Consider the following 12,937-nt stretch of genomic DNA (forward strand, 5'->3'; position numbering starts at 1 on the left):
TCGGCTTTGTTATATGGGTGTTTGCAGAGTATTGAGAGTGCAGTCTGGTGTACTTGTCCTTTCATAAGGTTCCTGCAGGCGTTCTGGAAGTCTGTTAGGATGTTTGAGCTGGGTCTGGTAGCAATTAAGCGCTATGACTGCCTCTTCTGCGTGAATGGGGATCGTAGTTTTGATGGATGCGGAGTTAGACATCCTTGTGGGTTGACAACGGCCAGCGTCATCCTTCATAACAATGGTTGCACGGACGAGACGGGAGGGAATGCCGCTGCTCACAGGCATGCCCGAGCGCTTCTCCTCCGGGCCTCTCCCACGTTTGACGAGACCGCAAAACGCGATCCACAACCAGTGACCACTTACAACGAACACCTTCAACACCACAGGTTGGCGAGGCGCACATACCCTCTGCTGCACGAAGACCTAAGCAAGGCTAAGGAACACACACTCGGATGCCTTCAAATGAATACCTTTATAACACCCGTCAAACTAAACATTTCGTATCCCACACTCTATGAACCGCAGTGCCCACACTGTGGAGAAATAGCCTCGGCTTATCACATGGTGTGGGCTTGCCAATTAAATCCCGCTATCGACCCTACACCAGGGGCAATGGGACGCCATTCTGCTCAGCGGAGACCCTGATATCACCAGCACCGACCGGCACGCAGTGCCCTCGCTGCCACGCAAGCCAGTGGACTGGCGGAATAGGCGGCCCACCCAGACCTTGAATCTCCTTTCTTCGGAAAGTTTTCCTCTCTCTCTCTGGAGAAAGGAAATGGCGCAGTAGCTGTCTGGCATATCTCAGTGGACACCCGAACCATGCCAAGGGAAGGGATAAAGGAGGAAGTGAAAGAAGAGGTGCTGTAGTGGAGGTCTCCGGAATAATTTCGACCACCTGGGGACCTTTAACGTGCACCGACATCACACAGCTAATGGATGGCTTTTGCGTTTCGCCTCCATCTAAACGCAGCCAGGTTCAAACCCGTGAACGCCGGCTCATTAGCCAAGTGGCCCAACCACTGAGCCACCACGGCGGGTTCACATGGTAAAGATTTCAGTCGGTGCAGAGTGAGCGGCTTTTAATAGAGAAAATATAAATGTCAAACACCTTATGACGTGCTTATTTTATAATCGTGATTAATCTTAATGAGCTGTCGTGCAATTTATGCTGATAAAACATTTTTGCTGTTTGCACTCGTTAACAGATACGCAATAAAAGCAGCCAGCCTGCTTAAAATGACATCTGGGCTATTCGCAATGATCGCGCCGATGGAGCGGCAGTGCGACCAACTCGTTGGAAGTCAAAAGGTTTGCGACGACACCAACATGCCATTATGTTGCAAAACGTAGGAAATCGTGCACCACTGCGGCTACAATTGCATAATGTGAAACAGCATTTACTGAAGCTGGCTCAAAACTTGCAGTGGTGATGAGTGATGGAAAATGCATCACTCATCTGCTTTATTTAACTACGGCAAATATTTCCCAGTCCCTTTCATAAGTGAATACTCAAAAATGGCATGTTTACACCATGCCCCGTTTCCCTTTTCTGCTTCAGTTACAAACCCACAAATTGCTTTTTTGGTTTATGAGTGTTCAACGTCCCAGTGACTCAGGCTATGAGGGACGCCGTAGTGAAGGGTTCCGTAAATTTCAACCACCCCGAGTTCTTTAATGTGCTCTGACATTGCATGGTACATGGGCCACTAGAATTTTGCGTCCATCGAAATTCGACCACAGTGGCCAGGATCGAACCCGCGTCTTTCGGGTCAGCAGCTGAGCACCATAACCACTAAACCACCGTGGCGGCGGTCAGATGACTTTACATTGTTTACACTTGATGGTCAGGGTTGAATAGACACTCCTTTATTTTGTAACAACTAGTACAGAACCTGTTGACACTGCTTCCACAATGAAAACAAAGATAAACAGGTGAGCAAAAAGTATTGTGCCACATCCCCAGTACAATGATTCTGGCAGTGATAATCTTTTGGGTGTGCCACTGCATATCGGCTTACTGGTGCCTACTCACCGGTTGAGGTATGAAAAAAAAAAGTTGCATGGAGGAAACAAAACACATCTTGTGCATCCCACAACAGCCCCCCTTAGGCCAGAAACTTGCATAGCTGTCACTGGCCAGAAAGAGACACAGGATATGATACCTTCAAGTCCACTACCATTAATGTCACCAATCAACATGACTGCTTTCAGCACATCAAAACACTGTGCTGCCCAAACACATGCTCATGGCACACCGCCCAAGCAAGTACTAGCACATACTTTTCAAAGGACTGGTCTAAGGAATGTGAGCATGAAGATAATGCGCAAGTACTTCATCACAATTTTGTACAATAGCTACTTTGGGCCACTTTTGCCAAACAGAAGATGTTGTGGCCATATCGCAAGAACCGGCTCCATGGAAGCTAAAAATGATTAAGTGCAACAGTACAACATGCCCAACAACTCACTTGCACAACAGCAGCACTGTCCACTAGTTCTTAAAATCCATGTATTCCAAAGTCTAACACACTTGATGCGATACATTACAACAGGTTACCTCAATGAGATTCTCAATACTTATGCGCACTTCATGCCCTATCTTGCCCGAGGCTTTTAATATATTTTATCAAACTGTTAGAAGAAAATAAAAACAGAGAGAGAGAGAAAGGTGTGGGAATTTTGGGAAAAAGCCCTGAAACTGTACACAGAAAAAGTTCACTTGCAGTAGTTATGGGACATGCAAGACACTACTCACTCGACTGCCATCTGTAACATTGCCTGCACCACTCACCTCGACAATATGGGCAAGTTTATTTATAGAGAACAAACATTCAAGTAATAACAGTGTTCTAAGCACGTGGAAGGGCTTTCAACCAACTATCATGCTTCTTCTGCACAAAAACAGGTACAGACTGTTAGAAAAATTACAGCGATACACTCAAGGTGACAGTAACTACCTACAGCTTACAAGATGGTCTCTGAACCCAGGATTTGTCTGTGGTACAGTTTGCAGCAACCACTGTGAAAAATAATTTTAAAAATCTATCCTAAAAACAACTGCTTGTTTTCTTTCTCTCTTCACAGCATAAAACCACGCTAAAAGAGGTATAAAACTACAACTAGAGCAGAAGCTGCACAAGGAAGAGTAATCAATGACAGGATAACACTCTACTTCAACGAAGCCCCGAGCTTTGAGGAGAGGATTCATGGCTTGTCGCAGGAAGGAGTAGCTTCTGGACAGATATGCAATGCTCGTGTGTTTCCAGGCTGTGTACAACTGGTGCAATGTGCAGTGCAGAAATGTGCAAAGAACAAAAATCTGCCTTATTTCACCTAAAGAGTATAAAAGTTTGATTCATAGGAAGCTTCTGCAAAATGCAAGGCCTCGACACATAAAAAGGAAACCAACCTCCCTAAAACTGCAGCCATCGCTGCGCTACAGGAGAAAAAAGAGGAACTTTTAATTTTGATTGTAATGCGAATTGCATGCTAGCAATGCAAAGCGAGCTTGCAATTGACCTGCGAGTGAAAACTGATACCTGTCCAAAAACTTCAATGTAGATGTCAACATTCAATCTTTCTTGGAACAGCTGCCTCTGCCCATAACACCAACAAATCAAAAATGATGACTTTAAAAACGATTCTAGAAGATCACTCTCAGTGCTTCATCGAAAGACTTCAATAAGCTTGTCCTCTCACCCAGTATATATGTAGAAAATGGTTAACTGCCAATGACTGTGGCACATTAAGCTGCTACAATAACTTCCACTCATTGTAACTTGAGCATTTACACAAGGCCTTCATAACAAACTAAAAAGAATGTAGAACCTCTACACTTTCTCTTGGAGGAAAATAAAGTATAAGAACCGGGCGAGCTGCTGTACTCGGGTACTAAAAAATGACAGAAATAGAGCTACCTTATTAGAGACGAAAAACGCTGTAGCTCTGGGTAAGCAAAAGCTTGGGCAGAAAATAAGGCCACACGTTTGTCTGGCAGTATCGCAATTCACAAATGATTTAAGCCACTGGAATGTCATGCCATCAACCGACACGGCCTCCTAGATGCTTATGCATAACGCGGTGCCACACCAAACGAGCTGTGGCCAGCAAATGTGAACGCTGGTACACAGTGCATATATGTGTATGCCTGAAATAATGCTGCCCTCTACAGAGCGACAGCCCCTACACCACTGCACGTGCTGCCTCGCTCGATGTGCAGGCCAGCCCATGATTTGCCAGGCTTGGCGTCAAACCTTGGCTTTGCAGGTCGGCTAGCATCCTGCACCCAACCAACGCCGGTGAACAACCTATAGCAGATCACAAATGATGGGTCAAAGAGGAAAATGGCTGCAGTCAACCTGGCTCGGCTAACGAGAGGAAAACATGGGAACAGTGAGCAACGGTACGCGCATCTGACGGCTGGGCAAGAAGACGACCTTGGCAGTGAACCACAACTGCACATGCGCACGCATACACACACACACACACACACACAAAGTCAACAAACGGGCACAACACCAAGCCACCTCCACAATGTTACTTGAGCCCAGCTCCAAGGGGGATGACTCTGACAGCGGCGACACTACTTTTTGACAGTGCCGGCCCAACATAAGCAGCAGTATGCCGGCAAACACTGCATGTGCATGCGCCTGTGTGACAAACACATGCCTCTTCTGCACAACTCCACTCAAAGGTGGCCTCACTGCGGACCAGCACTGCCTCCGAAAATGCAGACACGAGGAAAAAACATTGCCACGGTGCAAACATCTGAAAACAAACACACGATGCTATACACACAGCTGTCATCCTGTTCTGGGGCAGACAGTGAAGAAGAGCACAGCTAGGGAGGGACTGGGGGGACCTTTGAAATGTGCATATCTGGAATGCACAAATCAACATTTCAAACACCTGCAGAAAAAGCAGAGCTGCAGTGATGAACACCTTTGCATTGCAAAGCACTCACCACCAAGAACCAAGTTGCTCTAATGTGTGAGCATGTTGTGGCCTATTTAAGGTCACTTGCCATCTTACTGCACCGAGCCTAAACACACAGGTGTCTGACACTCGGTAACCTAACCTACTTTCATGCGTTTGCAACCGATTCTTGCAGCAGTCGTGATAATGTGCTCACAAAGGTTCCTTTCCTCTAGCATTAAGGTAAAGGTGGGCATCTGGAATACCTCATAAGGCAAAACTGAGTGCTACTTGGACATTCAAGTGCTAGAGAAGGCCTTCAAAGATTCAATGGCAGTGATACATTCAGAGTCCAGAACAGGCTGACGGCCCTTGTTACTAACAGGCTAGCTTATCCACTGGGATGGTGTTGTGAAAGATACCATGCATAGGTTTTACAATGACAAACAGGCATAAGAGGTAAAGTGAATGTAGTGATACAAATGCACATATGAGAAGCGATAAAGCAGTGCTTCATTCACACATGGTGTGGAGCTGTGACATTCATACAGCACTGATGAATAAATAACATGAAAAGAACTGACTTTAAATAAGATTAAAACATACATGAACAAATGCCAAAGGCCAAACTTCGTTCATGTGCACAAATCTCACACATCTATGCAGCTGCAGGGGTCTGAACATACTGGCCAATAACAGAAGCATGTTTAGGTATTTTACACTGTTCAAACATTCGTTCATATAGGCATTTTTTAATTTGCATCAGAGAAAGAAAAGCTCTATGCAACAAGATCCAGCAAACAGACAGTCTAAGTAATCACTCAGAAACCTAAGGGTCAACGAGTGTGAAGTGTATTGCAGGATTAGTTGCAACATAGGTGAATCACCTCTTTGCTCTCCCTTTCATGTGCCCTTTCTCACACAGTGCCATTTTTTGGACACGCAAGCCTTGAAGACATTCCCCATGATGCAAAGCAGCTAGACAGTAGGCAGCCTCACAAGCTGTGTGACACCAAAAAGCATAGAACTGCCTTCTAAGAAGCACCACGCTGTCCTTGCAGTAAATCTTCGCAGGGTTTTCGAGGCCGGAGTTGCTCAGCACATGCTGCATCTGCACTAAACACATCCGACTTTTCTGTCCATGAACAGCAGTCAGGCTGTGGCAAGCAGTGCATTTGTGCCCTTGAAAATAAAATCAGCAGCAACAGGCTTACATTTGTGAAGGGCTAGCAAACCAGCCTCGTCTCGATTGCACTGGGATGCGGAGGGCCCTGACGGCGCCCTGCTTTAGCAAATGAACACAACAGACCTTAACACCAGAACAGATCTGGGGTGACTCTGGACACTGCACACCCGTATGGTCTGCCCCAGAACAGGATGGGTTGTGGGACACTTGTGACGGGTTAAATCACACCACAAGAGTCCTCCAAACAGCGGCAAGACGTGATGAAACTGCCGGCTTGAGTGTGTTGCCACCATGGATGGTATGAGGAAATAAATTATCGATGATGGACACACAAGGGTCTCACAGTGAGATTCTTATGGGAGTGCCTCATGGCAGCTGTCCACTTTTCACACCACTCAAAACACTGGCGAGGAGTTTTGACCAGTCCTGCTGAGGTGGGCTACCTGGAAAAAAGAGGAAAAGTTCACACAGCAGAAATGACTGAAGGGTGTAATTTCACATACCAAGGCAAGCAATCGTAGTTCAACCAACAGGGGCTTATTAAACTGCACCAAAATATCAGTACATGGGCATTTTTGTATTTCACTACTACTGAAACACAGGTGCTCAGGCAAGGCTCTGTGAAACAGTTTCAGCGCACCAGTAAATTTGTCCTTTCACCACAACCACCTGCGCAACATCAATTTCACCAGCCTTCTGCCAGCTACTGCTTATGGATGCACAATTTCAGATATAATTTCATCTTTTTCTCAAAGCTCACATGTAAAGTCAAACCCAATTATATCAAACTCGGTTAGATCAAATTAACCTTTATATCCCCTTCGGGCGCCGTGTCCACGATTGTGGACGCGAACTTCGCGCGCGCTGATGTGTAAAAATACAACCAAAAGCGCTTTTTTGAATGTACTAAGACACGCCCCTTGAGCCACTTTAACGGACAAGTGGCGCCATCCCACGGGATGTCAACAAAATGCTGTCGAAAAAGCGCGGGAAAGTATGGACGCGTCTACCTTCTACGGAGCGAAGAGTAAGTACTTCTTGTTTTCTTCCGTTTTTCACTATTCCAAATACAAACTCACCGAAATATTGGCATTTACGTATCAATGTAAGGTCCTGTGAATGTGAAACAGCTGCATTCATCCTTCTTGTGAAGAAATTCAGCCCTGCATGCAGTTCCAGAAGTTAGCGTCCACATTTGTGGACATGGCGCCTCAAATCCACCTTTCCTAACACACGCTTTTTCCAGAGTTCACGGCGTCGCTCACGCGCTGAAATGAAGAAAACCTCTAATTTTTCCAGGTATATCCAAACATGCTACTGAAAGAAGGCGCCTGGATGATGACACAGCCGAAAATATATTTAGAAGAATTCAAGACGGTGATATTTCTGAAGCAGATCTTTCTGATGACGAGTACACCGAGCAGGACACACAAACTACGGTAATTTTGTCTGTTTTATATGTTTAGTTAGAAAATAATGTGGCGTATGTTGTGTTTTTTCCTCAGACACCTACTACAAATGGCACTGCCCAGAGTGCATTGTTATTGCCTGGAACATCAAGCACGCAGGACAAGCAAGTGCCAGATGTGCCATCGAAGAAGATGAAGACCTTGAACTGGGTTGCACAACCTCTTCAACCTGGGAACACTAACTGCACCTACCAGCTTCAAGGTGGATCAATCCCTGAGGACCCATTGGCATACTTCAGCCGGTATTTCTCACCCATGCTTTTTCGCGATCTAGCCACATTCACTAACATGTACGTCCTGCAGAAAGACGGGAATGTGCTTGGGACTTCTGAGGAAGAAATCAAAATTTTTTTTGGAATCCTAATGCTCATGGGAGTTCTAAAATTCCCAAGAATTCGAATGTACTGGCAAGCCTCTACAAAAATTCCTGCCATAGCTGAATCCATGACAGCAAAGCGATTTTTTAGGATTAGAGCCGCGCTTCACATCACGGACTCGAACGCTCCACGGGACCCAAACAGCCAGGACAAGTTCTGGAAAGTGCGCCCTATCATAGAGGCAGTGAGGTCACGGTGCTTGCAGCTAGAACCCTTGGAGCACAACAGTATAGATGAGCAGATGGTTCCATTCACTGGCCGTGTCCCCGCCAAACAGTTTGTTAAAGGAAAGCCAAACCCAGAAGGGGTGAAAGTGTTTGTCCGCTGCAGCGCCGATGGCTTAGCACATGACCTCGAGCTATACCAAGGGAAGGGAACAGGGGTCAGTGCACAGCATTCACACCTCGGACTTGGCGGATCGGTTGTCATGCGTCTTGTGGAAGCAATGCCTAAGGAAAAGAACCTGAAGTGCTTCATGGACAACTACTTCACCTCAGTGCCATTATTCCTGGAGCTGAAGCAAATTGGCATTCTCGCCAGCGGGACGATCCGAGCCAACCGACTGCTCAAGTGTCCCTTAAAAAGTGACAAAGAAATGAAGAAAGAAGGACGGGGAAGCATGGATCAGAAGGTTTCCGCGAATGGAGACATTGCCATTGTGAGATGGCAGGATAATGGAGTCGTCAATATGGCATCCACACAAATTGGAATTGGGAATGTGGGAAAAGTAAAGCGATGGAGCGAGGCAACAAAGCAACATATTGAAATTGACTGCCCAGAAGTTATTGTGCAGTACAACGCATACATGGGAGGTGTCGATAAACTTGACTTTGTGATGTCACTGTACCCGCTTACGGCAAGAACCAGAAAGTGGCCAGTGAGGGTTATTTCTCACTTTCTGTCTTTTGCGTTGTGCAACAGCTGGATAGAATATCTACGAGACGCGAGTGCCAAGAAGCTTCCACAGAAAAGTACCTTGGATATGATGGCATTCCAGAGAGACATTGCTAACAGCCTCATCGTATGCAGCAGAACAACCCCGAAAAAGCGCGGTCGGCCAAGCAGTGAGTGCCCAGAGCCTGTTGCGAAGAAGGCTAGCCCGCATTTGCTACCCACCGCAACCATCAGGTACGATGGCTACAATCACTGGCCGGAGCATGTCAGCACGCCAAACGCGCAGCGCTGCCGCCGTGAGGGATGCACAGCGAAGTGCAGGATTCGCTGCCGAAAGTGCCACATTTTCTTGTGCCTCTCAGCTCAGAACGACTGCTTTTACCTTTTTCACAAGTAGATTCTAAAGTGCTTGATTTTATTCACAAATCAAGCAATAACCCTTTACCCATGTTTTGTGCCCCACGTCATGCTGAGAACACTGTCGCACTTTCTTTTAGTTGTGTGCCATATTTTTTCTGTACTGAGGCGCTGTGTCCACAAATGTGGACACTCTGAAATTCTAAGAAAGAATAAAGTTTTTGTTTCAGTCTTTTAAAGACTCGTCATTTGCAGCTTGGAGAACACAAAATTGTGCTCACATATTTTATTTGTTTCACAGATTTTTTTCGCGCCTGAAGGGGATATCAAATAATTTCTGAGCACCGTAAAGCTGCAACGTGAATGTACAAGAAACTGTATGGTTAGATCGTACAAAAATTAGCCATCACATCCAATAGGTTGAACTTCAGACAACACCGGGCGGCTAAAGAAGCTGGCTTTCCTCAACACACCATATTTGCTCGCATAATTTGCGCATCGCCAACTTTTTACCGTGAATTACACGCACAATTTGCGCTCTCTGCTGCACCAGACCACCAGCACATGCGTGCAAGGCAGGCTTGGGAAGATCTGTGCGGCTGTGTCCCAGTGTGCAGTTGCGAAAGGTGGCGAGGGCACAAACTATGTGCCATCCACCCGGATCTCTCGCTTTCCCAGACAATCAGTTTGGCGCACCCGATTCCGAGACTACTGAACCGTTTGCTGCTCGGCTTGCCGCAACCGGGCAGCATGCAAGGGCGCAGTTTTATCGTGACCATTATCTACTTTGCCTCCCACTGATTGCTTCAAGATTGTATTGTTGCGCTTTTATTGTGCCGTCATGCCATCCCGTGGGGAACTACGTACCATGGGGCAGGGTGGGAGGAGGTATGCATCTTATATATGGAGTCAACATTTTTTTTTTTTGGTCAGCGAGGCATGCAAGATGGCGGCTCGCTCTACGTATAGGCGGCAATATACAGTATTACTGCATGTTATGACCTTTAATTGTAGAGTCTTTCAGGATGTGTTCAGAAAGCTTTTGCATAATATGAGCACCCCCTTTTTGAAGCCTAAATTTAAAGAAACACACTGCGCAAATTATGCGAGTAAATGCGGTATCTCTGGGGGGGTAGCTTCCCCACAGGTCTGATCGAATTTTGGACAACTTCGGTCGACTCAAGAAGCTGGCTTTTCCTCAGGACACCTCCGAAGGTTAGCTTTCCCGCATGGACCTGTGGGTGCTACTGGTGCCAGAGCTCTTTTAATATTTATTTATTTACTTATTTTTTCAATAGTGCTGGCAACCTTTTGGTAGCCAAGGCAGGCGTTAGCTTATGAGGTATACAATGCTTGGTCCACAACAGATAGACAAATCAACACAACATCAACAACAAAAAAGAAAGCAGATACATGTGCATAGTAAAGTTTCTGTGAGCAAATCAGCTTAGAAGCAAGAGACAAATGAGTTAAATTTACATCCAATTAAGTGCAGAAAGTAACAAAAGCATTCACATGACGAATCACACAAGATGCACTAAACTTACTAGCTGAGGTTAACACATCAATAAGGCAACTTGTTTCAATCGACTATCGTTCTTTGAAAGAACGACAGCTTGCATGCACTGGTTCTGCCCTGAGGTAATTACTATTGTTTCGTCATGTTTCCGCCGAGTTTGTCATGTTCTATTCTACTGCATATAAGAAGGAAGTTCTATTTTAGTATTGATGACGGCGAATAACATTTTTAGACACTACATTTTTTGATGAGATTCCAAGGTGAGCAAACTGGAGCGGTTGAGAAGGTCGGATATCTGTACCTGTCTACCTTATGTGTTGTACAGTAGCCGACGGGTAATTCGGACTCCAATAATTCGGACTTGTAGGATATTTCGGACCTCGATGAGGCGCCGTCAGTCACCCCATAGAAGCACATACATATTCGCGACGGATAATTCGGACATCAAAAGTCCGAAAGTTCGATTTTTCGGACTAATTTAAGTCACCTGAGGGCCAAAATCGGCCATCTTATCGGCTTTTCGCCAGCGCAAAAGGTGCCATCTTGGATTGAGGTGGATTTACGCTGCAGTTGGAATGGCTTGACATACTTTCGGTACCTCATTGTTGCCAGTAAGGTCCCTGCAATCTCTGACACTTCGAGGTGGCAGCCGGATTGTCATCGCCGTCAACTTGTTTTTGTCGCCGACGTTGTCGCGGGCAGTTATTGCTTGTCCCATACATTGAAAATTGGTTGTTGGGGGAAAGAAATTGTGCAGGAGCTATCTGACATCTCAGCCAGAAGGAATAAAGGAGGGACTGAGAGAAGGAAGGAAGAATGAGGTGCCGTAATGGAGTGCTCCAAAATAATTTCGACCACCTGGGGATCTTTAACGTCACACAGCACACGGGCGCCTTAGCGTTTCGTCTCCATCGAAACGCGGCCACCGCGGTCGGGATCCAACCCGGGTACTCCGGATCAGTAGCCGAGCGCCCTAACCACTGAGCCACCGCGGCGAGTCTCATACGTTTGCCATTCGTCGTTTCGTCACTTGGGTTCCTCTGACCGCGTCGACCGAGTGGCGCTCAGTCTTCATGAAGCTACATCCGTTTGCCGTTTTGTGATTGCGTCCGGCGGTTCCGTCACTTTGAACGAAAAGTGCCTTATCTTTGCGTCTGTTTGACGAGCGGTGCGGTGCACACTCGGGTTGTGGACAACATGGCCCTGCCGAGTCCGTCAAAGAAGCGTGGGAAGTATTCCAACTAAATGCGGTGACCTTGCTGTCTAGTGTGTACAGTGAAAGCAACTTTGGCTCAAATGCAGGCACAAATCATCGCCAGCAAGAGAAAAGTGTCGCGAGGTAAAATCAGTGACATTTTTAAGGGGGGACGCGGGTCTCTGGGACCAAAAAATCGCGAAAAAATCGACTTTCCAATTTGGTTATAGTTGGATAAGTCTCATCATTTTCCATCTTAATTTGAAGTTTCATGGCTGAATAGCGCGTAGTTTACGAGAAATCGACACGAAAAGATGCAATTTTGACAAGAGAGCTCGCGAAAATAGGTTAGAAAATGCCCGTTTTGCGTCGCGTGTCACGTCAAAAGTGGCCGGCACAGCTAGGTGACTTTGTACTCGTTCGAAAGAGCAACGCCTCAGCTTTCTTTCCCGCCAGAACGAAAGGTCTACTACGATTGGTCGCCGAGAAAAAGGCAGAAAACAAAATATAAAATGCGGGAATGCTATAGGCTGTTGGACACCACGTGGCGAACTTCAAGCGCCTCATTGGCCGGCGCCATTTTCTTTAACGCTCCGCACTCGTCCTGCGACGCCATTTTGAAAAAGACCACCATGGCTTGAAACCGCATCGGAAGTTCTCAGCGCGCATAAGTTTGGGAAAAAACGTAAAAAAGGCCGCAGAAAGCAAGTGGAAGACACAAGTTAGTCGGCAGTGATGTCAACCAGAAGCAGCCAAGTGCCTGAGCGTGAACCGGCGGATGACGCGACCTAGGCAGCCGTTCCGGCGTTCGTTCCGAGCGTGGTGCATATCGCGGCTGCAGAGAATGACGGAGCCGGAGGATGGTTTTACTTAAAAGTGATCGGAAGAGGGATAAGGGAATAACGAGGCACAGGAGTGCAATTCGGCGGTCGTGATAAGCGCTTGTTTACCAGCTTCGGCGTCCGCCTTCGACACGGAGCAAATTGCGGGCTCGGGCGAGACTGGCAGCAGTGGGTCAGATTAGACAAA

General features: G+C 46.6%; 1 protein-coding gene across 2 annotated transcripts in view; it reads right to left on the minus strand.

The window, feature by feature from the left end:
• Positions 1-1,840: 1,840 nt before the first annotated feature.
• The window catches only part of Eip78C (Ecdysone-induced protein 78C), a 159,754-nt gene continuing 148,657 nt past the window's right edge, over positions 1,841-12,937 (minus strand). For both annotated transcript variants that reach the window (XM_077663574.1, XM_077663575.1), the window contains one exon: positions 1,841-6,540. The gene's annotated coding sequence lies outside the window, so the exon portion shown is untranslated. The remainder of the gene's footprint in view (positions 6,541-12,937) is intronic.

Source organism: Amblyomma americanum, chromosome 4 (genome assembly GCF_052857255.1).
Source record: "Amblyomma americanum isolate KBUSLIRL-KWMA chromosome 4, ASM5285725v1, whole genome shotgun sequence".
NCBI classification, from domain to species: domain Eukaryota; kingdom Metazoa; phylum Arthropoda; class Arachnida; order Ixodida; family Ixodidae; genus Amblyomma; species Amblyomma americanum.